The sequence below is a fragment of the Carassius gibelio genome, chromosome B20, assembly GCF_023724105.1.
Source record: "Carassius gibelio isolate Cgi1373 ecotype wild population from Czech Republic chromosome B20, carGib1.2-hapl.c, whole genome shotgun sequence".
Taxonomy (NCBI): Eukaryota; Metazoa; Chordata; class Actinopteri; order Cypriniformes; family Cyprinidae; genus Carassius; species Carassius gibelio.
Window position 1 is genome coordinate 25,823,015 of NC_068415.1, and position 23,072 is coordinate 25,846,086.

The 23,072-nt window shown below is 43.0% G+C and overlaps 18 non-coding genes across 18 annotated transcripts; 6 read left to right on the forward strand and 12 right to left on the reverse strand.

Annotated features, from left to right (window-relative positions):
* Positions 1 to 477: 477 nt before the first annotated feature.
* trnav-cac (transfer RNA valine (anticodon CAC)) lies at positions 478 to 550 on the reverse strand. The gene has a single exon. It is a non-coding gene; the product is annotated as a tRNA-Val (tRNA).
* Positions 551 to 673: 123 nt separating this feature from the next.
* Positions 674 to 746, reverse strand: trnav-aac (transfer RNA valine (anticodon AAC)). The gene has a single exon. It is a non-coding gene; the product is annotated as a tRNA-Val (tRNA).
* Positions 747 to 1,623: 877 nt separating this feature from the next.
* On the reverse strand, positions 1,624 to 1,696 carry trnav-cac (transfer RNA valine (anticodon CAC)). Its single transcript has one exon. It is a non-coding gene; the product is annotated as a tRNA-Val (tRNA).
* Positions 1,697 to 3,695: 1,999 nt separating this feature from the next.
* trnav-cac (transfer RNA valine (anticodon CAC)) lies at positions 3,696 to 3,768 on the reverse strand. Its single transcript has one exon. It is a non-coding gene; the product is annotated as a tRNA-Val (tRNA).
* Positions 3,769 to 3,891: 123 nt separating this feature from the next.
* trnav-aac (transfer RNA valine (anticodon AAC)) lies at positions 3,892 to 3,964 on the reverse strand. The gene has a single exon. It is a non-coding gene; the product is annotated as a tRNA-Val (tRNA).
* Positions 3,965 to 4,842: 878 nt separating this feature from the next.
* Positions 4,843 to 4,915, reverse strand: trnav-cac (transfer RNA valine (anticodon CAC)). Its single transcript has one exon. It is a non-coding gene; the product is annotated as a tRNA-Val (tRNA).
* A 123-nt stretch (positions 4,916 to 5,038) lies between these two features.
* trnav-aac (transfer RNA valine (anticodon AAC)) lies at positions 5,039 to 5,111 on the reverse strand. The gene has a single exon. It is a non-coding gene; the product is annotated as a tRNA-Val (tRNA).
* An 890-nt stretch (positions 5,112 to 6,001) lies between these two features.
* On the reverse strand, positions 6,002 to 6,074 carry trnav-cac (transfer RNA valine (anticodon CAC)). Its single transcript has one exon. It is a non-coding gene; the product is annotated as a tRNA-Val (tRNA).
* A 123-nt stretch (positions 6,075 to 6,197) lies between these two features.
* Positions 6,198 to 6,270, reverse strand: trnav-aac (transfer RNA valine (anticodon AAC)). The gene has a single exon. It is a non-coding gene; the product is annotated as a tRNA-Val (tRNA).
* A 1,813-nt stretch (positions 6,271 to 8,083) lies between these two features.
* trnav-cac (transfer RNA valine (anticodon CAC)) lies at positions 8,084 to 8,156 on the reverse strand. The gene has a single exon. It is a non-coding gene; the product is annotated as a tRNA-Val (tRNA).
* A 123-nt stretch (positions 8,157 to 8,279) lies between these two features.
* On the reverse strand, positions 8,280 to 8,352 carry trnav-aac (transfer RNA valine (anticodon AAC)). The gene has a single exon. It is a non-coding gene; the product is annotated as a tRNA-Val (tRNA).
* A 1,813-nt stretch (positions 8,353 to 10,165) lies between these two features.
* On the reverse strand, positions 10,166 to 10,238 carry trnav-cac (transfer RNA valine (anticodon CAC)). The gene has a single exon. It is a non-coding gene; the product is annotated as a tRNA-Val (tRNA).
* A 7,179-nt stretch (positions 10,239 to 17,417) lies between these two features.
* Positions 17,418 to 17,490, forward strand: trnav-aac (transfer RNA valine (anticodon AAC)). The gene has a single exon. It is a non-coding gene; the product is annotated as a tRNA-Val (tRNA).
* A 123-nt stretch (positions 17,491 to 17,613) lies between these two features.
* trnav-cac (transfer RNA valine (anticodon CAC)) lies at positions 17,614 to 17,686 on the forward strand. Its single transcript has one exon. It is a non-coding gene; the product is annotated as a tRNA-Val (tRNA).
* A 3,116-nt stretch (positions 17,687 to 20,802) lies between these two features.
* trnav-aac (transfer RNA valine (anticodon AAC)) lies at positions 20,803 to 20,875 on the forward strand. Its single transcript has one exon. It is a non-coding gene; the product is annotated as a tRNA-Val (tRNA).
* A 123-nt stretch (positions 20,876 to 20,998) lies between these two features.
* Positions 20,999 to 21,071, forward strand: trnav-cac (transfer RNA valine (anticodon CAC)). The gene has a single exon. It is a non-coding gene; the product is annotated as a tRNA-Val (tRNA).
* An 879-nt stretch (positions 21,072 to 21,950) lies between these two features.
* On the forward strand, positions 21,951 to 22,023 carry trnav-aac (transfer RNA valine (anticodon AAC)). Its single transcript has one exon. It is a non-coding gene; the product is annotated as a tRNA-Val (tRNA).
* A 123-nt stretch (positions 22,024 to 22,146) lies between these two features.
* On the forward strand, positions 22,147 to 22,219 carry trnav-cac (transfer RNA valine (anticodon CAC)). The gene has a single exon. It is a non-coding gene; the product is annotated as a tRNA-Val (tRNA).
* Positions 22,220 to 23,072: the final 853 nt, after the last annotated feature.

Sequence of the window (23,072 nt, forward strand, 5' to 3'; positions counted from 1 at the left end):
TCACAGTCTTTGTATTACCAGTGGACAGAAGGGCAGTTAGTGGTCACATAGGCGGTGAGAGGGACAGATGGGCTGTTTGTGGTGACACAGGTGATTATTGGGACAGAGAGGGCCAGCGCGCAGGGGTCTAAGGACGGCCTGCCACGTAACCCCTTTTAGGCGCCCCTTGAGGCCCTGCCCTTACTTGATGGCCTAGGCGGAAAAAGACCCTTATACAAGAGGACAGATTTCATTCGGCGTGGCAGTCTACGCAGAGTTCCCTAAAATCTCTTCTTTGGTGATTCTCAGAAGAAAGCCACGCAGGCTTGGAATGTCACAGTTGTGGGTTAGGTTTAGGTCAAACAATATCTGCTCTTTCATTTCTGCATCAACTTTACCTTTAGTGACTGTATTCATGCCTCTTGGCCGCAAAGCCTTGGAAGCGTTGAGTTCCTCCTCAACAGAAACTCATCTAAACAATTGTGAAAAGAGATGCAGTGTTCCCGCCCAGTTTCGAACTGGGGACCTTTCGCGTGTGAGGCGAACGTGATAACCACTACACTACGGAAACCCACTACCTAAAGAAGTCTGAAATCGTTCTGGGCAGGCTCGGCAATATGCGCATAAACGTTAAACCTTCTGAAGCCAACTGTCGGCTCAAAGGTGTTTATACATTTCTTCAAAAGAGGACAGCTGTTTCTGCTCGGTTTTGAACCGAGGACCTTTCGCGTGTTAGGCGAACGTGATGACCACTACACTACAGAAACTCCACAGGCTAACGATAGTGCTTTTTGGGAAAATATTTATACTGTGATGTGCCCGAAAGCAAATAGACAATCTGCGTAAGTCCCACACACAAGAGGGGTTGTGGGTTAGGTTTAGGTCAAACAATATCTGCTCTTTCATTTCTGCATCAACTACCTTTAGTGACTGTATTCATGCCTCTTGGCCGCAAAGCCTTGGAAGCGTTGAGTTCCTCCTCAACAGAAACCCACCTGAACGATTTTGACCGTGATAACCTCTACACTATTGAAGCCTGCAGCCAAAGAGGTGTCAGATCTTTTCATCGCAAGCATCGTGGAGCGCGAATCAAATTACAGACTCCGTTGCGCTCTTCAGTCTGCAAATACCTTCTATTTTTAGCAGCAAACCAAGCAATTCTCCAGTTATCTGCGGGAATCCTCTGTGGCCATTTCTTTTTTGCTTTTTTCCCTCTTTCATTTAATATATGTATATTTATATGCTGTACGAAATATTGGATCTTTGAGTGCACCGGCCATCTGTTCATCGAAACTACCAGGTCAAAAGTACAGAGCACTGTCTGCGTGGCTATTACTGCTGCCTAGTGTGGCTTAATAATTATCTCTACACCTGTGTAGAGAAGGGCCTTCGTGATGCAGAGCTGCTGCTCAACAGAGGGCCACTCAGACAAATCTCTTTTTTCGTGTTCCTCAGAAGAAAGCCACGCAGGCTTGGAATGTCACGGTTGTGGGATAGGTTAAGGTCAAACAATGACTGCTCTTTCATTTCTGCATCAACTATACCTTTAGAGACTGTACTCATGCCTCTTGGCCGCAAAGCCTAGGAAGCGTTGAGTTCCTCCTCAACAGAAACCCACCTAAACAATTGTGAAAAGAGATGCAGTGTTCCCGCCCAGTTTCGAACTGGGGACCTTTCACGTGTGAGGCGAACGTGATAACCACTACACTACGGAAACCCACTACCTAAAGAAGTCTGAAATCGTTCTGAGCAGGCTCGGCAATATGCGCATAAACGTTAAACATTCTGAAGCCAACTGTCGGCTCAAAGGTGTTTATACATTTCTTCAAAAGAGGACAGCTGTTTCTGCACCGAGGACCTTTCGCGTGTTAGGCGAACGTGATGACCACTACACTACAGAAACTCCACAGGCTAACAATAGTGCTTTTTGGGAAAATATTTATACTGTGATGTGCCCGAAAGCAAATAGACAATCTGCGTAAGTCCCACACACAAGAGGACAGAGTTCATTCGGCCTGGCAGTATATGCAGAGTTTCCTGAAACGCTACCCTTAACTTACCTCGGAATTAAACACTTGCAGTGTGATATCAAGCTGAAACCTGCCTTCCTGTGCTAGTCTCAAACTAACAAACCCAAAGTTTCAAGAGCACAGGAGAAACTCGAAAATGTCTCTTGGTGATTTTTGTTGGTCATATTGTTGAGTTTCTCCAATCTTACTTGAAACTCACCACAGGGGTAGCACGTGTCCAGACTAGCATGGGAAAGCAAGTTTTAGCTTGATATCTCTTCAGAAAGCTGAGATTTGGACTTGCCACGTACAATCTACCCTATTGTAAAAAAAACAGGCTGCTTGTGGTCAGTCGAATTCCGAGGGTTTAACACGTCTGGGTGCTTCGGGAGTAAGTGAGGAGCCACCTGAACAGGTTTATTGGCAGATTCGTTGACCATTGTGTTGAATTTCAAGAAGGTTAGCCATGTGTTAGAAACTGCTACGGCTTGCATCATTTTATCAGGAAATCTCTACACCTGTGTAGAGAAGGGCCTTCGTGATGCAGAGCTGCTGCTCAACAGAGGGCCACTCAGACAAATCTCTTTTTTCGTGTTCCTCAGAAGAAAGCCAAGCAGGCTTGGAATGTCACGGTTGTGGGATAGTTAGTGGTCACATAGGCGGTGAGAGGGACAGATGGGCTGTTTGTGGTGACACAGGTGATTATTGGGACAGAGAGGGCCGGCGCGCAGGGGTCTAAGGACGGCCTGCCACGTACCCCCTTTTAGGCGCCCCTTGAGGCCCTGCCCTTACTTGATGGCCTAGGCGGAAAAAGACCCTTACACAAGAGGACAGATTTCATTCGGCGTGGCAGTCTACGCAGAGTTCCCTAAAATCTCTTCTTTGGTGTTTCTCAGAAGAAAGCCACGCAGGCTTGGAATGTCACAGTTGTGGGTTAGGTTTAGGTCAAACAATATCTGCTCTTTCATTTCTGCATCAACTTTACCTTTAGTGACTGTATTCATGCCTCTTGGCCGCAAAGCCTTGGAAGCGTTGAGTTCCTCCTCAACAGAAACCCACCTGAACGATTTTGACCGTGATAACCTCTACACTATTGAAGCCTGCAGCCAAAGAGGTGTCAGATCTTTTCATCGCAAGCATCGTGGAGCGCGAATCAAATTACAGATTCCGTTGCGCTCTTCAGTCTGCAAATACCTTCTATTTTTAGCAGCAAACCAAGCAATTCTCCAGTTATCTGCGGGAATCCTCTGTGGCCATTTCTTTTTTGCTTTTTCCCTCTTTCATTTAATATATGTATATTTATATGCTGTACGAAATATTGGATCTTTGAGTGCACCGGCCATCTGTTCATCGAAACTACCAGGTCAAAAGTACAGAGCACTGTCTGCGTGGCTATTACTGCTGCCTAGTGTGGCTTAATAATTATCTCTACACCTGTGTAGAGAAGGGCCTTCGTGATGCAGAGCTGCTGCTCAACAGAGGGCCACTCAGACAAATCTCTTTTTTCGTGTTCCTCAGAAGAAAGCCACGCAGGCTTGGAATGTCACGGTTGTGGGATAGGTTAAGGTCAAACAATGACTGCTCTTTCATTTCTGCATCAACTATACCTTTAGTGACTGTACTCAAGCCTCTTGGCCGCAAAGCCTTGGAAGCGTTGAGTTCCTCCTCAACAGAAACCCACCTAAACAATTGTGAAAAGAGATGCAGTGTTCCCGCCCAGTTTCGAACTGGGGACCTTTCGCGTGTGAGGCGAACGTGATAACCACTACACTACGGAAACCCACTGCCTAAAGAAGTCTGAAATCGTTCTGGGCAGGCTCGGCAATATGCGCATAAATGTTAAACCTTCTGAAGCCAACTGTCGGCTCAAAGGTGTTTATACATTTCTTCAAAAGAGGACAGCTGTTTCTGCTCGGTTTTGAACCGAGGACCTTTCGCGTGTTAGGCGAACGTGATGACCACTACACTACAGAAACTCCACAGGATAACAATAGTGCTTTTTGGGAAAATATTTATACTGTGATGTGCCCGAAAGCAAATAGACAATCTGCGTAAGTCCCACACACAAGAGGGGTTGTGGGTTAGGTTTAGGTCAAACAATATCTGCTCTTTCATTTCTGCATCAACTTTACCTTTAGTGACTGTATTCATGCCTCTTGGCCGCAAAGCCTTGGAAGCGTTGAGTTCCTCCTCAACAGAAACCCACCTGAACGATTTTGACCGTGATAACCTCTACACTATTGAAGCCTGCAGCCAAAGAGGTGTCAGATCTTTTCATCGCAAGCATCGTGGAGCGCGAATCAAATTACAGATTCCGTTGCGCTTTTCAGTCTGCAAATACCTTCTATTTTTAGCAGCAAACCAAGCAATTCTCCAGTTATCTGCGGGAATCCTCTGTGGCCATTTCTTTTTTGCTTTTTCCCTCTTTCATTTAATATATGTATATTTATATGCTGTACGAAATATTGGATCTTTGAGTGCACCGGCCATCTGTTCATCGAAACTACCAGGTCAAAAGTACAGAGCACTGTCTGCGTGGCTATTACTGCTGCCTAGTGTGGCTTAATAATTATCTCTACACCTGTGTAGAGAAGGGCCTTCGTGATGCAGAGCTGCTGCTCAACAGAGGGCCACTCAGACAAATCTCTTTTTTCGTGTTCCTCAGAAGAAAGCCACGCAGGCTTGGAATGTCACGGTTGTGGGATAGGTTAAGGTCAAACAATGACTGCTCTTTCATTTCTGCATCAACTATACCTTTAGTGACTGTACTCAAGCCTCTTGGCCGCAAAGCCTTGGAAGCGTTGAGTTCCTCCTCAACAGAAACCCACCTAAACAATTGTGAAAAGAGATGCAGTGTTCCCGCCCAGTTTCGAACTGGGGACCTTTCGCGTGTGAGGCGAACGTGATAACCACTACACTACGGAAACCCACTGCCTAAAGAAGTCTGAAATCGTTCTGGGCAGGCTCGGCAATATGCGCATAAATGTTAAACCTTCTGAAGCCAACTGTCGGCTCAAAGGTGTTTATACATTTCTTCAGAAGAGGACAGCTGTTTCTGCTCGGTTTTGAACCGAGGACCTTTCGCGTGTTAGGCGAACGTGATGACCACTACACTACAGAAACTCCACAGGCTAACAATAGTGCTTTTTGGGAAAATATTTATACTGTGATGTGCCCGAAAGCAAATAGACAATCTGCGTAAGTCCCACACACAAGAGGGGTTGTGGGTTAGGTTTAGGTCAAACAATATCTGCTCTTTCATTTCTGCATCAACTTTACCTTTAGTGACTGTATTCATGCCTCTTGGCCGCAAAGCCTTGGAAGCATTGAGTTCCTCCTCAACAGAAGCCCACCTGAACGATTTTGACCGTGATAACCTCTACACTATTGAAGCCTGCAGCCAAAGAGGTGTCAGATCTTTTCATCGCAAGCATCGTGGAGCGCGAATCAAATTACAGACTCCGTTGCGCTCTTCAGTCTGCAAATACCTTCTATTTTTAGCAGCAAACCAAGCAATTCTCCAGTTATCTGCGGGAATCCTCTGTGGCCATTTCTTTTTTGCTTTTTTCCCTCTTTCATTTAATATATGTATATTTATATGCTGTACGAAATATTGGATCTTTGAGTGCACCGGCCATCTGTTCATCGAAACTACCAGGTCAAAAGTACAGAGCACTGTCTGCGTGGCTATTACTGCTGCCTAGTGTGGCTTAATAATTATCTCTACACCTGTGTAGAGAAGGGCCTTCGTGATGCAGAGCTGCTGCTCAACAGAGGGCCACTCAGACAAATCTCTTTTTTCGTGTTCCTCAGAAGAAAGCCACGCAGGCTTGGAATGTCACGGTTGTGGGATAGGTTAAGGTCAAACAATGACTGCTCTTTCTTTTGTGCATCAACTATACCTTTAGAGACTGTACTCATGCCTCTTGGCCGCAAAGCCTTGGAAGCGTTGAGTTCCTCCTCAACAGAAACCCACCTAAACAATTGTTTAAAAAGTTCAAAAAGAGATGCAGTGTTCCCGCCCAGTTTCGAACTGGGGACCTTTCGCGTGTGAGGCGAACGTGATAACCACTACACTACGGAAACCCACTACCTAAAGAAGTCTGAAATCGTTCTGAGCAGGCTCGGCAATATGCGCATAAACGTTAAACCTTCTGAAGCCAACTGTCGGCTCAAAGGTGTTTATACATTTCTTCAAAAGAGGACAGCTGTTTCTGCTCGGTTTCGAACCGAGGACCTTTCGCGTGTTAGGCGAACGTGATGACCACTACACTACAGAAACTCCACAGGCTAACAATAGTGCTTTTTGGGAAAATATTTATACTGTGATGTGCCCGAAAGCAAATAGACAATCTGCGTAAGTCCCACACACAAGAGGACAGAGTTCATTCGGCCTGGCAGAATATGCGGAGTTTCCTGAAAGGCTACCCTTAACTTACCTCGGAATTAAACACTTGCAGTGTGATATCAAGCTGAAACCTGCCTTCCTGTGCTAGTCTCAAACTAACAAACCCAAAGTTTCAAGAGCACAGGAGAAACTCGAAAATGTCTCTTGGTGATTTTTGTTGGTCATATTGTTGAGTTTCTCCAATCTTACTTGAAACTCACCACAGGGGTAGCACGTGTCCAGACTAGCATGGGAAAGCAAGTTTTAGCTTGATATCTCTTCAGAAAGCTGAGATTTGGACTTGCCACGTACAATCTACCCTATTGTAAAAAAACAGGCTGTTTGTGGTCAGTCGAATTCCGAGGGTTTAACACGTCTGGGTGCTTCGGGAGTAAGTGAGGAGCCACCTGAACAGGTTTATTGGCAGATTCGTTGACCATTGTGTTGAATTTCAAGAAGGTTAGCCATGTGTTAGAAACTGCTACGGCTTGCATCATTTTATCAGGAAATCTCTACACCTGTGTAGAGAAGGGCCTTCGTGATGCAGAGCTGCTGCTCAACAGAGGGCCACTCAGACAAATCTCTTTTTTCGTGTTCCTCAGAAGAAAGCCAAGCAGGCTTGGAATGTCACGGTTGTGGGATAGTTAGTGGTCACATAGGCGGTGAGAGGGACAGATGGGCTGTTTGTGGTGACACAGGTGATTATTGGGACAGAGAGGGCCGGCGCGCAGGGGTCTAAGGACGGCCTGCCACGTACCCCCTTTTAGGCGCCCCTTGAGGCCCTGCCCTTACTTGATGGCCTAGGCGGAAAAAGACCCTTACACAAGAGGACAGATTTCATTCGGCGTGGCAGTCTACGCAGAGTTCCCTAAAATCTCTTCTTTGGTGTTTCTCAGAAGAAAGCCACGCAGGCTTGGAATGTCAAAGTTGTGGGTTAGGTTTAGGTCAAACAATATCTGCTCTTTCATTTCTGCATCAACTTTACCTTTAGTGACTGTATTCATGCCTCTTGGCCGCAAAGCCTTGGAAGCGTTGAGTTCCTCCTCAACAGAAACCCACCTGAACGATTTTGACCGTGATAACCTCTACACTATTGAAGCCTGCAGCCAAAGAGGTGTCAGATCTTTTCATCGCAAGCATCGTGGAGCGCGAATCAAATTACAGACTCCGTTGCGCTCTTCAGTCTGCAAATACCTTCTATTTTTAGCAGCAAACCAAGCAATTCTCCAGTTATCTGCGGGAATCCTCTGTGGCCATTTCTTTTTTGCTTTTTTCCCTCTTTCATTTAATATATGTATATTTATATGCTGTACGAAATATTGGATCTTTGAGTGCACCGGCCATCTGTTCATCGAAACTACCAGGTCAAAAGTACAGAGCACTGTCTGCGTGGCTATTACTGCTGCCTAGTGTGGCTTAATAATTATCTCTACACCTGTGTAGAGAAGGGCCTTCGTGATGCAGAGCTGCTGCTCAACAGAGGGCCACTCAGACAAATCTCTTTTTTCGTGTTCCTCAGAAGAAAGCCACGCAGGCTTGGAATGTCACGGTTGTGGGATAGGTTAAGGTCAAACAATGACTGCTCTTTCATTTCTGCATCAACTATACCTTTAGAGACTGTACTCATGCCTCTTGGCCGCAAAGCCTTGGAAGCGTTGAGTTCCTCCTCAACAGAAACCCACCTAAACAATTGTGAAAAGAGATGCAGTGTTCCCGCCCAGTTTCGAACTGGGGACCTTTCGCGTGTGAGGCGAACGTGATAACCACTACACTACGGAAACCCACTACCTAAAGAAGTCTGAAATCGTTCTGAGCAGGCTCGGCAATATGCGCATAAACGTTAAACCTTCTGAAGCCAACTGTCGGCTCAAAGGTGTTTATACATTTCTTCAAAAGAGGACAGCTGTTTCTGCTCGGATTCGAACCGAGGACCTTTCGCGTGTTAGGCGAACGTGATGACCACTACACTACAGAAACTCCACAGGCTAACAATAGTGCTTTTTGGGAAAATATTTATACTGTGATGTGCCCGAAAGCAAATAGACAATCTGCGTAAGTCCCACACACAAGAGGACAGAGTTCATTCGGCCTGGCAGTATATGCAGAGTTTCCTGAAAGGCTACCCTTAACTTACCTCGGAATTAAACACTTGCAGTGTGATATCAAGCTGAAACCTGCCTTCCTGTGCTAGTCTCAAACTAACAAACCCAAAGTTTCAAGAGCACAGGAGAAACTCGAAAATGTCTCTTGGTGATTTTTGTTGGTCATATTGTTGAGTTTCTCCAATCTTACTTGAAACTCACCACAGGGGTAGCACGTGTCCAGACTAGCATGGGAAAGCAAGTTTTAGCTTGATATCTCTTCAGAAAGCTGAGATTTGGACTTGCCACGTACAATCTACCCTATTGTAAAAAAACAGGCTGTTTGTGGTCAGTCGAATTCCGAGGGTTTAACACGTCTGGGTGCTTCGGGAGTAAGTGAGGAGCCACCTGAACAGGTTTATTGGCAGATTCGTTGACCATTGTGTTGAATTTCAAGAAGGTTAGCCATGTGTTAGAAACTGCTACGGCTTGCATCATTTTATCAGGAAATCTCTACACCTGTGTAGAGAAGGGCCTTCGTGATGCAGAGCTGCTGCTCAACAGAGGGCCACTCAGACAAATCTCTTTTTTCGTGTTCCTCAGAAGAAAGCCAAGCAGGCTTGGAATGTCACGGTTGTGGGATAGTTAGTGGTCACATAGGCGGTGAGAGGGACAGATGGGCTGTTTGTGGTGACACAGGTGATTATTGGGACAGAGAGGGCCGGCGCGCAGGGGTCTAAGGACGGCCTGCCACGTACCCCCTTTTAGGCGCCCCTTGAGGCCCTGCCCTTACTTGATGGCCTAGGCGGAAAAAGACCCTTACACAAGAGGACAGATTTCATTCGGCGTGGCAGTCTACGCAGAGTTCCCTAAAATCTCTTCTTTGGTGTTTCTCAGAAGAAAGCCACGCAGGCTTGGAATGTCAAAGTTGTGGGTTAGGTTTAGGTCAAACAATATCTGCTCTTTCATTTCTGCATCAAATTTACCTTTAGTGACTGTATTCATGCCTCTTGGCCGCAAAGCCTTGGAAGCGTTGAGTTCCTCCTCAACAGAAACCCACCTGAACGATTTTGACCGTGATAACCTCTACACTATTGAAGCCTGCAGCCAAAGAGGTGTCAGATCTTTTCATCGCAAGCATCGTGGAGCGCGAATCAAATTACAGACTCCGTTGCGCTCTTCAGTCTGCAAATACCTTCTATTTTTAGCAGCAAACCAAGCAATTCTCCAGTTATCTGCGGGAATCCTCTGTGGCCATTTCTTTTTTGCTTTTTTCCCTCTTTCATTTAATATATGTATATTTATATGCTGTACGAAATATTGGATCTTTGAGTGCACCGGCCATCTGTTCATCGAAACTACCAGGTCAAAAGTACAGAGCACTGTCTGCGTGGCTATTACTGCTGCCTAGTGTGGCTTAATAATTATCTCTACACCTGTTTAGAGAAGGGCCTTCGTGAAGCAGAGCTGCTGCTCAACAGAGGGCCACTCAGACAAATCTCTTTTTTCGTGTTCCTCAGAAGAAAGCCACGCAGGCTTGGAATGTCACGGTTGTGGGATAGGTTAAGGTCAAACAATGACTGCTCTTTCATTTCTGCATCAACTATACCTTTAGTGACTGTACTCATGCCTCTTGGCCGCAAAGCCTTGGAAGCGTTGAGTTCCTCCTCAACAGAAACCCACCTAAACAATTGTGAAAAGAGATGCAGTGTTCCCGCCCAGTTTCGAACTGGGGACCTTTCGCGTGTGAGGCGAACGTGATAACCACTACACTACGGAAACCCACTACCTAAAGAAGTCTGAAATCGTTCTGAGCAGGCTCGGCAATATGCGCATAAACATTAAACATTCTGAAGCCAACTGTCGGCTCAAAGGTGTTTATACATTTCTTCAAAAGTGGACAGCTGTTTCTGCTCGGTTTCGAACCGAGGACCTTTCGAACCGAGGACCTGAAAATAGTTAAGCTTAACTTCTCTTAACTTTTCCCATTCATTCTCTATGGTAGTGCTCAACACTACGGATGCGATATATTTGTGGCCACATGTAGATTTCCCGGCGCGGTTTCACCTCTTCCGTGGCGCGGAATTCAAACAGCAGATACTCATCTGTCAATCATTCGCTCTGAAGGAGAGGAGACGCGTTTTACGATCGGAGATTTCTTCACGAAAATGTTTTGTTTGAACAACATATGCTGCCAAACTCCCAACAAGCGGGGAAAGTGAATTCTGTGTTTCTTTAAAAAAAACTAAACTAAAAAAAAAACTATAATTAATTACTTATTATATTATCATATAATCATATTTATGTGATTAATTATAGCAACTGTTTTGAATGTTATGTGATTTTCAAGACTTTAGTGCAAAAAAAAAAAAAAAAAAAAAATATATGTTGATATATATATGTCAACATTTACTGTGTGGTACAACTTAAAATAACTATTTCATATGTTAGATTAACTTTATTCCTGTGATGCATCATTTATACTCTTCAGTGTGTCATATGATCCAGAAATCATTGATTATTTGCTCACAAAACATTTCTTATTGTAATCAATGTTGATATTATCCTTGTCTCTACAATGATAAAAGCACATTATTTTCAGAAGGTTGACGTGATGCTGAATACTGGAGTAATAATTCTGAAAATTCAGCTTTTCATAACAGAAATAAATTACAATGATTAGAAAATATATTCAAATGTAAAAAAAATATTTAAAATTGTACAAATAAAAATTCAATGCTACTGTTGCATATATATATCCATATAAATATAAATATATATATATATAGTACATTTTAAAATACATTTGATATATTTAATTTGAATCTATATTTCAGGAATGTTTAGATGATGTATGCTCTGTCAAGACCCATCCTCCACAGAGTAGGTCACCCTAAAGACGGTCTCAGTCCAACAAAACATCACACCAGACACTTTGACAGCGGAGGATCAAAGGTCAGAAGGGTTTCTTCCAGATGCAGGTAAATAAATAATTCATACAGGCACTTATGTGTGTAAACTGTCTGTCTCATATGTGCACAAAACACCAAGACAAATATTTTAATAAAGTAATCCTGTTAATCTTCTGTAGAACACCAGACCATCGGCCATAACTGCGTCCCTCGTTCAGCTCACACTGGACCCCTCAGAACGGCTGGTCTTCGTGTTGGACCATAGATGGACAGATCTGTTGAGAATTGACTGTGAACATCTCTTGGCAACGCAACATAGGAGCAAGGATCTTCTTAAACAGGTCGAAGGCTTGTTTTTTTTCTGTGTTTTCCACAACTTTAAATTGTATTATTATTAATATTATTATAACTGTTTTTGTTTATTCTACAATGTTAAATTATTTAATTGATTTTCATTTGTTAAATAAAACATCAGAAGTATTGGCCTTGCTTACACTGTACTTTAGTGTGTTAATTAATTATTGTTATTTTATCTTGCTCAGTTTTGTAAACACTAAATGTTAGTAACAGCTATTATTAAACTCTGTAAATAAATATTTTATTTAAAATACTCTACCAGTCAAATGTTTTTCATCAGTAAGATTTTTATTGTTTTTTGAGAAGTCTCTTCTGCTCACCAAGCCTGCCTTTATTTTATCCAAAGTACAGCAAAAACAGTAGCATTTTAAACATTCTTACTATTTTAAATCAGCTGCTTTCTATTTCAATTCAATTCAATTCAAGTTTATTTGTATAGCAATTTTTACAATACAAATCGTTACAAAGCAACTTTACAGAAAATTATGTTTCTACAATATTTAGTAGTAGCTTATAAGTGGTGACTGTCAGTTTATGCACGTATGAGAGGATTTTTAGAAAAATGAATACAAGTAGTCGTACGTAGTCAGCCAGACTATGAACATTATTAATATTATTAATGAATAATTATTATATGATGCAGACACACATGTAGCAATATTTGTTAGTTCTGTTTGTTGATTCAGGGTTAGCATCATCTGAGGTCCTCTGAGGTGTCAGCATCATCTCTTCTCAGGTGTTCTGGATCCAGACTGGAGCTTGTGTAAATCCCGTGGCAAAACATAGAAACAAATAGAGACATCATTAGCATAGCTGCTGATCCATCAAAGTAAAATGAATTAGTTTAACCAAAGATAAAGAATAATAATGCACTCACAATTTAAGAGATATATTATTTGAAAGCTTGGCGAAAGAGATGTGTTTTTAATCTAGATTTAAACAGAGACAGTGTGTCTGAACCCCGAACATTATCAGGAAGTCTATATATTTGAATATATACTGTATTTTATATCTCTGATGTGCAGCTGAATGGTCAGCATCATTCCTCCAGTCTTCAGTGTCACATGATCTTCAGAAATCAGAATAATATGATGGTTTACTGCTCAAATCTACTCAAATCTTACTATATATATATGTGTATATATGTATTTTTTTTAAATTTTCATCATCAACATTTTTCATCTTTATCATCCCTTTTAATCAATTTAAATCATCCTTGCTAAAAAAAAAAAAAGGCATTAATTTCTGTCATTTCTTTCCACCCAAAAGAATGGTATAATCTATATTGTTAAGAAAGCTTTTTATTTCAAATAAATGCAGATCTTTCTATTTAAAGAATCCCTGGGGGATTGTTTTTCTTGAGCAGTAAATCATATTATTCTGATTTCTGAAGATTATGTGACACTGAAGACTGGAGTAATGATGTTGAAAATACAGCTGCACATCACAGAAATAAAATACATTTTACTATATATTCAAATAGAAAGCAGTTATTTTAACTAGTAAAAATATTTCAACAATATAATTGCTTTTACTGTATTTTGGATCAAATAAAGGCAGGCTTGGTGAGAATTAAAAATCTTACTGTTCAAAAACATTTAACTGGTAGTGTTATATTTTTTTCCTGTGTTCTCCACAACTTAAGATTTTATTATTGTTGTTGTTGTTGAATCTATACATTTAAATAGTTTAATGTATTTCAATTTGTTAATTAAAATACCGTAAGCATTTGGCCTTGTTTGAACTGTATTGAACTGTGTGTTAAGTTTTTTTTAATTTATTGATTAAAACATGTATACATGTTGTTGATTTTCTTTTGTTTTATTGATATTACATTTTATTGACTTGCTCAGATATGTAAACACTGAATGTTATAACTGTTACTATTAAACATAAATAATTATTTAATGTAAAACATATTTTTATTGTTTTTCTGTTCTCCACATCTTTATTTGTATTATATTTGTAGGTGTTGTTTAATAAACTATGATTATTTTATGCATATTTATTATTATATATTTTGGTTAATTTTTATTTTCATTTTTAAGTATATTACTCTATTATAAATAAAATGAAAAACTTACTTTTTTGTGAGTTTTTGTTTTATTTTATATACATATGGGTTTTCTGTGCACAGTTATACAAATATAAATAGATGTCTCTTTAAAAATAAAAGCCTGAACCATTATCAAAATGTTATTTTTAATTATTCAAAATTTTCTATATTAAAAATAACTATTCCATATTATAATGTACATGTTTATTAAGATTGTTGCACATTTTGTACATCGTACAAAAAAACAGTTATTACATGATTTATTTTATCTGTTCACAAAGATTGTTTATTATATGTTAATCATAATTAAAGTGTATCTAGATGAAAAAACGAATATGAACTCATTTTATAGTATTTGTGGCCAAGACGGGATTCGAACCTCTAATTCTATGTATTTTACTCGTCCCGCCTCCCTGCAATTTCCTTCGTTTCTATTGGCTAGTCAGCGCTCTACACCTATCCACGACTGGCCCCCGCGTGGCAGGCGAGAATTCTACCACTGAACCACCAATGCTCTATTTCTGCAGGAATTCTACGAATTTATGTGGAAAATACATCTCTTCAACTGGGTAATATCGACCAATGCTAAAGTTGAACAACTGACAGACAAACTGATCAAGTTCCATGGGTATTTGATGAACTGATATGAGCAAAAGTGTCTCTGAGCAAAGGGGAGTGGGGGAGGTCAATATCAAAAGTGAGAGGCGTTAACTTCTGTGGCCACCAGCTCCCTTAAAAACCACAGGGCACCTCAGCCTCCTGGACTGCACCAGATTTGTCAGTTCTTGCTGGGAGTCATTACCCTGCTCTTCCAACAAGCCACTGTCCAACGGTGACCTTGTAGCGCAGTCTTGGGGATCTTACATTACTTACCTTGCAGTTTATTCCACTTTCGTGCAGGTCAGCATTGACCCTGGACATTTTTCTTCTGGTGTTTTTTAGAGACAACAAACAGGTCAGTTTACTCTCATTGGTTTCTTTAAGCCTGACCTTTCTTGCCTGCAGCCTTTTATTGCCTTCAGGAGTTTTTCACAGGTGCATGAGCCATAATTGCGTGTACTTCGTTGAACAAGCATGGAAAAGCGTGGTCTAGATTGCTTCCACTAGTTCCCTGTATAACACTGATAAGTTGCCCACTTCTAAAGTAGCAAGTTACACTGCTTTGCTTTTGCTGGGAATCGAACCTGGGTCCCCTGCACGGGAAACAACAACTCTGCCACTCAACGACCAGTGAGTGAAGCTGCTCTATGCTCATGGCTCTGGGGACAGCTGGCGCTTATGAAGAACGACTAACATGGCGTTAAAAGGCGACCTCTGCTGCATTGGCCGGGAATCGGACCCGGGTCTTCCGCGTGGCAGGCGAGAATTCTACCACTGAACCACCAATGCTCTATTTCTGCAGGAATTCTACGAATTTATGTGGAAAATACATCTCTTCAACTGGGTAATATCGACCAATGCTAAAGTTGAACAACTGACAGACAAACTGATCAAGTTCCATGGGTATTTGATGAACTGATATGAGCAAAAGTGTCTCTGAGCAAAGGGGAGTGGGGGAGGTCAATATCAAAAGTGAGAGGCGTTAACTTCTGTGGCCACCAGCTCCCTTAAGAACCACAGGGCACCTCAGCCTCCTGGACTGCACCAGATTTGTCAGTTCTTGCTGGGAGTCATTACCCTGCTCTTCCAACAAGCCACTATCCAACGGTGACCTTGTAGCGCAGTCTTGGGGATCTTACATTACTTACCTTGCAGTTTATTCCACTTTCGTGCAGGTCAGCATTGACCCTGGACATTTTTCTTCTGGTGTTTTTTAGAGACAACAAACAGGTCAGTTTACTCTCATTGGTTTCTTTAAGCCTGACCTTTCTTGCCTGCAGCCTTTTTATTGCCTTCAGGAGTTTTTCACAACTCGACCCTTCCAAGCCTTTGCGGCCAAGAGGCATGAGTAGAGTCACTAAAGGTATAGTTGATGCAGAAATGAAAGAGCAGTCATTGTTTGACCTAAACCTATCCCACAACCGTGACATTCCAAGCCTGCGTGGCTTTCCTCTGAGGAACACGAAAAAAGAGATTTGTCTGAGTGGCCCTCTGTTGAGCAGCAGCTCTGCATCACGAAGGCCCTTCTCTACACAGGTGTAGAGATAATTATTAAGCCACACTAGGCAGCAGTAATAGCCACGCAGACAGTGCTCTGTACTTTTGACCTGGTAGTTTCGATAAACAGATGGCCGGTGCACTCAAAGACCCAATATTTCGTACAGCATATAAATATACATATATTAAATGAAAGAGGGAAAAAAGCAAAAAAGAAATGGCCACAGAGGATTCCCGCAGATAGCTGGAGAATTGCTTGGTTTGCTGCTAAAAATAGAAGGTATTTGCAGACTGAAGAGCTCAACGGAATCTGTAATTTGATTCACGCTCCACGATGCTTGCGATGAAAAGATCTGACACCTCTTTGGCTGCAGGCTTCAATAGTGTAGAGGTTATCACGGTTATCACGTTCAGGTGGGTTTCTGTTGAGGAGGAACTCAACGCTTCCAAGGCTTTGCAGCCAAGAGGCATGAATACAGTCACTAAAGGTAAAGTTGATGCAGAAATGAAAGACCAGATATTGTTTGACCTAAACCTAACCCACAACTGTGACATTCCAAGCCTGCGTGGCTTTCTTCTGAGAAACACCAAAGAAGAGATTTTAGGAAACTCTGCGTAGACTGCCACGCCGAATGAACTCTGTCCTCTTGTGTAAGGGTCTTTTTCCGCCTAGGCCATCAAGCAAGGGCAGGGCCTCAAGGGGCGCCTAAAAGGGGGTACGTGGCAGGCCCTCCTTAGACCCCTGCGCGCCGGCCCTGTCTGTCCCAATGATCACCTGTGTCACCACAAACAGCCCATCTGTCCCTCTCACCGCCTATGTGACCACTAACTGCCCTTCTGTCCACTGGTAATACAAAGACTGTGACCACAAGCAGTCTATGTGTCCCCTTGACGAAATTTAAAGCACATCCAACCGGAGTGTTATTTCCTGATAAAATGATGCAAGCCGTAGCAGTTTCTAACACATGGCTAACCTTCTTGAAATTCAACACAATGGTCAACGAATCTGCCAATAAACCTGTTCAGCTGGCTCCTCACTTACTCCCGAAGCACCCAGACGTGTTAAACCCTCGGAATTCGACTGACAACAATCAGCCTGTTTTTTTTTACAATAGGGTAGATTGTACGTGGCAAGTCCACATCTCAGCTTTCTGAAGAGATATCAAGCTAAAACTTGCTTTCCCATGCTAGTCTGGACACGTGCTACCCCTGTGGTGAGTTTCAAGAAGATTGGAGAAACTCAACAATTTGACCAACAAAAATCACCAAGAGACATTTTCGAGTTTCTCCTGTGCTCTTGAAACTATGGGTTTGTTAGTTTGAGACTAGCACAGGAAGGCAGGTTTCAGCTTGATATCACGCTGCAAGTGTTTAATTCCGAGGTAAGTTAAGGGTAGCGTTTCAGGAAACTCCGCATATACTGCCAGGCCGAATGAACTCTGTCCTCTTGTGTGCGGGACTTACGCAGATTGTCTATTTGCTTTCGGGCACATCACAGTATAAATATTTTCCCAAAAAGCACTATCGTTAGCCTGTGGAGTTTCTGTAGTGTAGTGGTCATCAAGTTCGCCTAACACGCGAAAGGTCCTCTGTTCGAAACCGAGCAGAAACAGCTGTCCTCTTTTGAAGAAATGTATAAACACCTTTGAGCCGACAGTTGGCTTCAGAAGGTTTAACATTTATGCGCATATTGCCGAGCCTGCACAGAACGATTTCAGACTTCTTTAGGTAGTGGGTTTCCGTAGTGTAGTGGTTATCACGTTCGCCTCACATGCGAAAGGTCCCCAGTTCGAAACTGGGCAGGAACACTGCATCTCTTTTCACAATTGTTTAGGTGGGTTTCTGTTGAGGAGGAACTCAACGCTTCCAAGGCTTTGCGGCCAAGAGGCATGAGTACAGTCACTAAAGGTATAGTTGATGCAGAAATGAAAGAGCAGTCATTGTTTGACCTAAACCTATCCCACAACCGTGACATCCCAAGCCTGCGTGGCTTTCTTCTGAGGAACACGAAAAAAGAGATTTGTCTGAGTGGCCCTCTGTTGAGCAGCAGCTCTGCATCACGAAGGCCCTTCTCTACACGGGTGTAGAGATAATTATTAAGCCACACTAGGCAGCAGTAATAGCCACGCAGACAGTGCTCTGTACTTTTGACCTGGTAGTTTTGATGAACAGATGGCCGGTGCACTCAAAGACCCAATATTTCGTACAGCATATAAATATACATATATTAAATGAAAGAGGGAAAAAAGCAAAAAAGAAATGGCCACAGAGGATTCCCGCAGATAACTGGAGAATTGCTTGGTTTGCTGCTAAAAATAGAAGGTATTTGCAGACTGAAGAGCGCAACGCAATCTGTAATTTGATTGAACTCTGTCCTCTTGTGTAAGGGTCTTTTTCCGCCTAGGACATCAAGTAAGGGCAGGGCCTCAAGGGGCGCCTAAAAGGGGGTACATGGCAGGCCCTCCTCAGACCCCTGCGCGCCGGGCCTGTCTGTCCCAATGATCACCTGTGTCACCACAAACAGCCCATCTGTCCCTCTCACCGCCTAAACCTATCCCACAACCGTGACATTCCAAGCCTGCATGGCTTTCTTCTGAGGAACACGAAAAAAGAGATTTGTCTGAGTGGCCCTCTGTTGAGCAGCAGCTCTGCATCACGAAGGCCCTTCTCTACACAGGTGTAGAGATAATTATTAAGCCACACTAGGCAGCAGTAATAGCCACGCAGACAGTGCTCTGTACTTTTGACCTGGTAGTTTCGATGAACAGATGGCCGGTGCACTCAAAGATCCAATATTTCGTACAGCATATAAATATACATATATTAAATGAAAGAGGGAAAAAAGCAAAAAAGAAATGGCCACAGAGGATTCCCGCAGATAACTGGAGAATTGCTTGGTTTGCTGCTAAAAATAGAAGGTATTTGCAGACTGTAACCTAACCCACAACTGTGACATTCCAAGCCTGCGTGGCTTTCTTCTGAGGAACACGAAAAAAGAGATTTGTCTGAGTGGCCCTCTGTTGAGCAGCAGCTCTGCATCACGAAGGCCCTTCTCTACACAGGTGTAGAGATTTCCTGATAAAATGATGCAAGCCGTAGCAGTTTCTAACACATGGCTAACCTTCTTGAAATTCAACACAATGGTCAACGAATCTGCCAATAAACATGTTCAGGTGGCTCATCACTTACTCCCGAAGCACCCAGACGTGTTAAACCCTCGGAATTCGACTGACCACAAACAGCCTGTTTTTTTACAATAGGGTAGATTGTACGTGGCAAGTCCACATCTCAGCTTTCTGAAGAGATATCAAGCTAAAACTTGCTTTCCCATGCTAGTCTGGACACGTGCTACCCCTGTGGTGAGTTTCAAGTAAGATTGGAGAAACTCAACAATTTGACCAACAAAAATCACCAAGAGACATTTTCGAGTTTCTCCTGTGCTCTTGAAACTTTGGGTTTGTTAGTTTGAGACTAGCACAGGAAGGCAGATTTCAGCTTGATATCACACTGCAAGTGTTTAATTCCGAGGTAAGTTAAGGGTAGCGTTTCAGGAAACTCTGCATATACTGCCAGGCCGAATGAACTCTGTCCTCTTGTGTGTGGGACTTACGCAGATTGTCCCGCAGATAACTGGAGAATTGGTTGGTTTGCTGCTAAAAATAGAAGGTATTTGCAGACTGAAGAGCGCAACGGAATCTGTAATTTGATTCGCGCTCCACGATGCTTGCGATGAAAAGATCTGACACCTCTTTGGCTGCAGGCTTCAATAGTGTAGAGGTTATCACGGTCAAAATCGTTCAGGTGGGTTTCTGTTGAGGAGGAACTCAACGCTTCCAAGGCTTTGCGGCCAAGAGGCATGAATACAGTCACTAAAGGTAAAGTTGATGCAGAAATGAAAGAGCAGATATTGTTTGACCTAAACCTAACCCACAACTGTGACATTCCAAGCCTGCGTGGCTTTCTTCTGAGAAACACCAAAGAAGAGATTTTAGGGAACTCTGCGTAGACTGCCACGCCGAATGAAATCTGTCCTCTTGTGTAAGGGTCTTTATCCGCCAAGGCCATCAAGTAAGGGCAGGGCCTCAAGGGGCGCCTAAAAGGGGGTACGTGGCAGGCCGTCCTTAGACCCCTGCGCGCCGGCCCTCTCTGTCCCAATAATCACCTGTGTCACCACAAACAGCCCATCTGTCCCTCTCACCGCCTATGTGACCACTAACTGCCCTTCTGTCCACTGGTAATACAAAGACTGTGACCACAAGCAGTCTGTGTGTCCCCTTGACGAACTTTAAAACACATCCATCTGGAGTTTTATTTCCTGATAAAATGATGCAAGCCGTAGCAGTTTCTAACACATGGGTAACCTTCTTGAAATTCAACACAATGGTCAACGAATCTGCCAATAAACCTGTTCAGGTGGCTCCTCACTTACTCCCGAAGCACCCAGACGTGTTAAACCCTCGGAATTCGACTGACCACAAACAGCCTGTTTTTTTACAATAGGGTAGATTGTACGTGGCAAGTCCACATCTCAGCTTTCTGAAGAGATATCAAGCTAAAACTTGCTTTCCCATGCTTGTCTGGACATGTGCTACCCCTGTGGTGAGTTTCAAGAAGAATGGAGAAACTCTACAATTTGACCAACAAAAATCACCAAGAGACATTTTCGAGTTTCTCCTGTGCTCTTGAAACTTTGGGTTTGTTAGTTTGAGACTAGCACAGGAAGGCAGGTTTCAGCTTGATATCACACTGCAAGTGTTTAATTCCGAGGTAAGTTAAGGGTAGCGTTTCAGGAAACTCAGCATATACTGCCAGGCCGAATGAACTCTGTCCTCTTGTGTGTGGGACTTACGCAGATTGTCTATTTGTTTTCGGGCACATCACAGTATAAATATTTTCCAAAAAAGCACTATTGTTAGCCTGTGGAGTTTCTGTAGTGTAGTGGTCATCACGTTCGCCTAACACGCGAAAGGTCCTCGGTTCAAAACCGAGCAGAAACAGCTGTCCTCTTTTGAAGAAATGTATAAACACCTTTGAGCCGACAGTTGGCTTCAGAAGGTTTAACGTTTATGCGCATATTGCCGAGCCTGCCCAGAACGATTTCAGACTTCTTTAGGTAGTGGGTTTCCGTAGTGTAGTGGTTATCACGTTCGCCTCACACGCGAAAGGTCCCCAGTTCGAAACTGGGCGGGAACACTGCATCTCTTTTCACAATTGTTTAGATGAGTTTCTGTTGAGGAGGAACTCAACGCTTCCAAGGCTTTGCGGCCAAGAGGCTTGAGTACAGTCACTAAAGGTATAGTTGATGCAGAAATGAAAGAGCAGTCATTGTTTGACCTTAACCTATCCCACAACCGTGACATTCCAAGCCTGCGTGGCTTTCTTCTGAGGAACACGAAAAAAGAGATTTGTCTGAGTGGCCCTCTGTTGAGCAGCAGCTCTGCATCACGAAGGCCCTTCTCTACACAGGTGTAGAGATAATTATTAAGCCACACTAGGCAGCAGTAATAGCCACGCAGACAGTGCTCTGTACTTTTGACCTGGTAGTTTCGATGAACAGATGGCCGGTGCACTCAAAGATCCAATATTTCGTACAGCATATAAATATACATATATTAAATGAAAGAGGGAAAAAAGCAAAAAAGAAATGGCCACAGAGGATTCCCGCAGATAACTGGAGAATTGCTTGGTTTGCTGCTAAAAATAGAAGGTATTTGCAGACTGAAGAGCGCAACGGAATCTGTAATTTGATTCGCGCTCCACGATGCTTGCGATGAAAAGATCTGACACCTCTTTGGCTGCAGGCTTCAATAGTGTAGAGGTTATCACGGTCAAAATCGTTCAGGTGGGTTTCTGTTGAGGAGGAACTCAACGCTTCCAAGGCTTTGCGGCCAAGAGGCATGAATACAGTCACTAAAGGTAAAGTTGATGCAGAAATGAAAGAGCAGATATTGTTTGACCTAAACCTAACCCACAACCCCTCTTGTGTGTGGGACTTACGCAGATTGTCTATTTGCTTTCGGGCACATCACAGTGTAAATATTTTCCCAAAAAGCACTATTGTTAGCCTGTGGAGTTTCTGTAGTGTAGTGGTCATCACGTTCACCTAACACGCGAAAGGTCCTCGGTTCAAAACCGAGCAGAAACAGCTGTCCTCTTTTGAAGAAATGTGTAAACACCTTTGAGCCGACAGTTGGCTTCAGAAGGTTTAACATTTATGCGCATATTGCCGAGCCTGCCCAGAACGATTTCAGACTTCTTTAGGTAGTGGGTTTCCGTAGTGTAGTGGTTATCACGTTCGCCTCACACGCGAAAGGTCCCCAGTTCGAAACTGGGCGGGAACACTGCATCTCTTTTCACAATTGTTTAGGTGGGTTTCTGTTGAGGAGGAACTCAACGCTTCCAAGGCTTTGCGGCCAAGAGGCTTGAGTACAGTCACTAAAGGTATAGTTGATGCAGAAATGAAAGAGCAGTCATTGTTTGACCTTAACCTATCCCACAACCGTGACATTCCAAGCCTGCGTGGCTTTCTTCTGAGGAACACGAAAAAAGAGATTTGTCTGAGTGGCCCTCTGTTGAGCAGCAGCTCTGCATCACGAAGGCCCTTCTCTACACAGGTGTAGAGATAATTATTAAGCCACACTAGGCAGCAGTAATAGCCACGCAGACAGTGCTCTGTACTTTTGACCTGGTAGTTTCGATGAACAGATGGCCGGTGCACTCAAAGATCCAATATTTCGTACAGCATATAAATATACATATATTAAATGAAAGAGGGAAAAAAGCAAAAAAGAAATGGCCACAGAGGATTCCCGCAGATAACTGGAGAATTGCTTGGTTTGCTGCTAAAAATAGAAGGTATTTGCAGACTGAAGAGCGCAACGGAATCTGTAATTTGATTCGCGCTCCACGATGCTTGCGATGAAAAGATCTGACACCTCTTTGGCTGCAGGCTTCAATAGTGTAGAGGTTATCACGGTCAAAATCGTTCAGGTGGGTTTCTGTTGAGGAGGAACTCAACGCTACCAAGGCTTTGCGGCCAAGAGGCATGAATACAGTCACTAAAGGTAAAGTTGATGTAGAAATGAAAGAGCAGATATTGTTTGACCTAAACCTAACCCACAACCCCTCTTGTGTGTGGGACTTACGCAGATTGTCTATTTGCTTTCGGGCACATCACAGTGTAAATATTTTCCC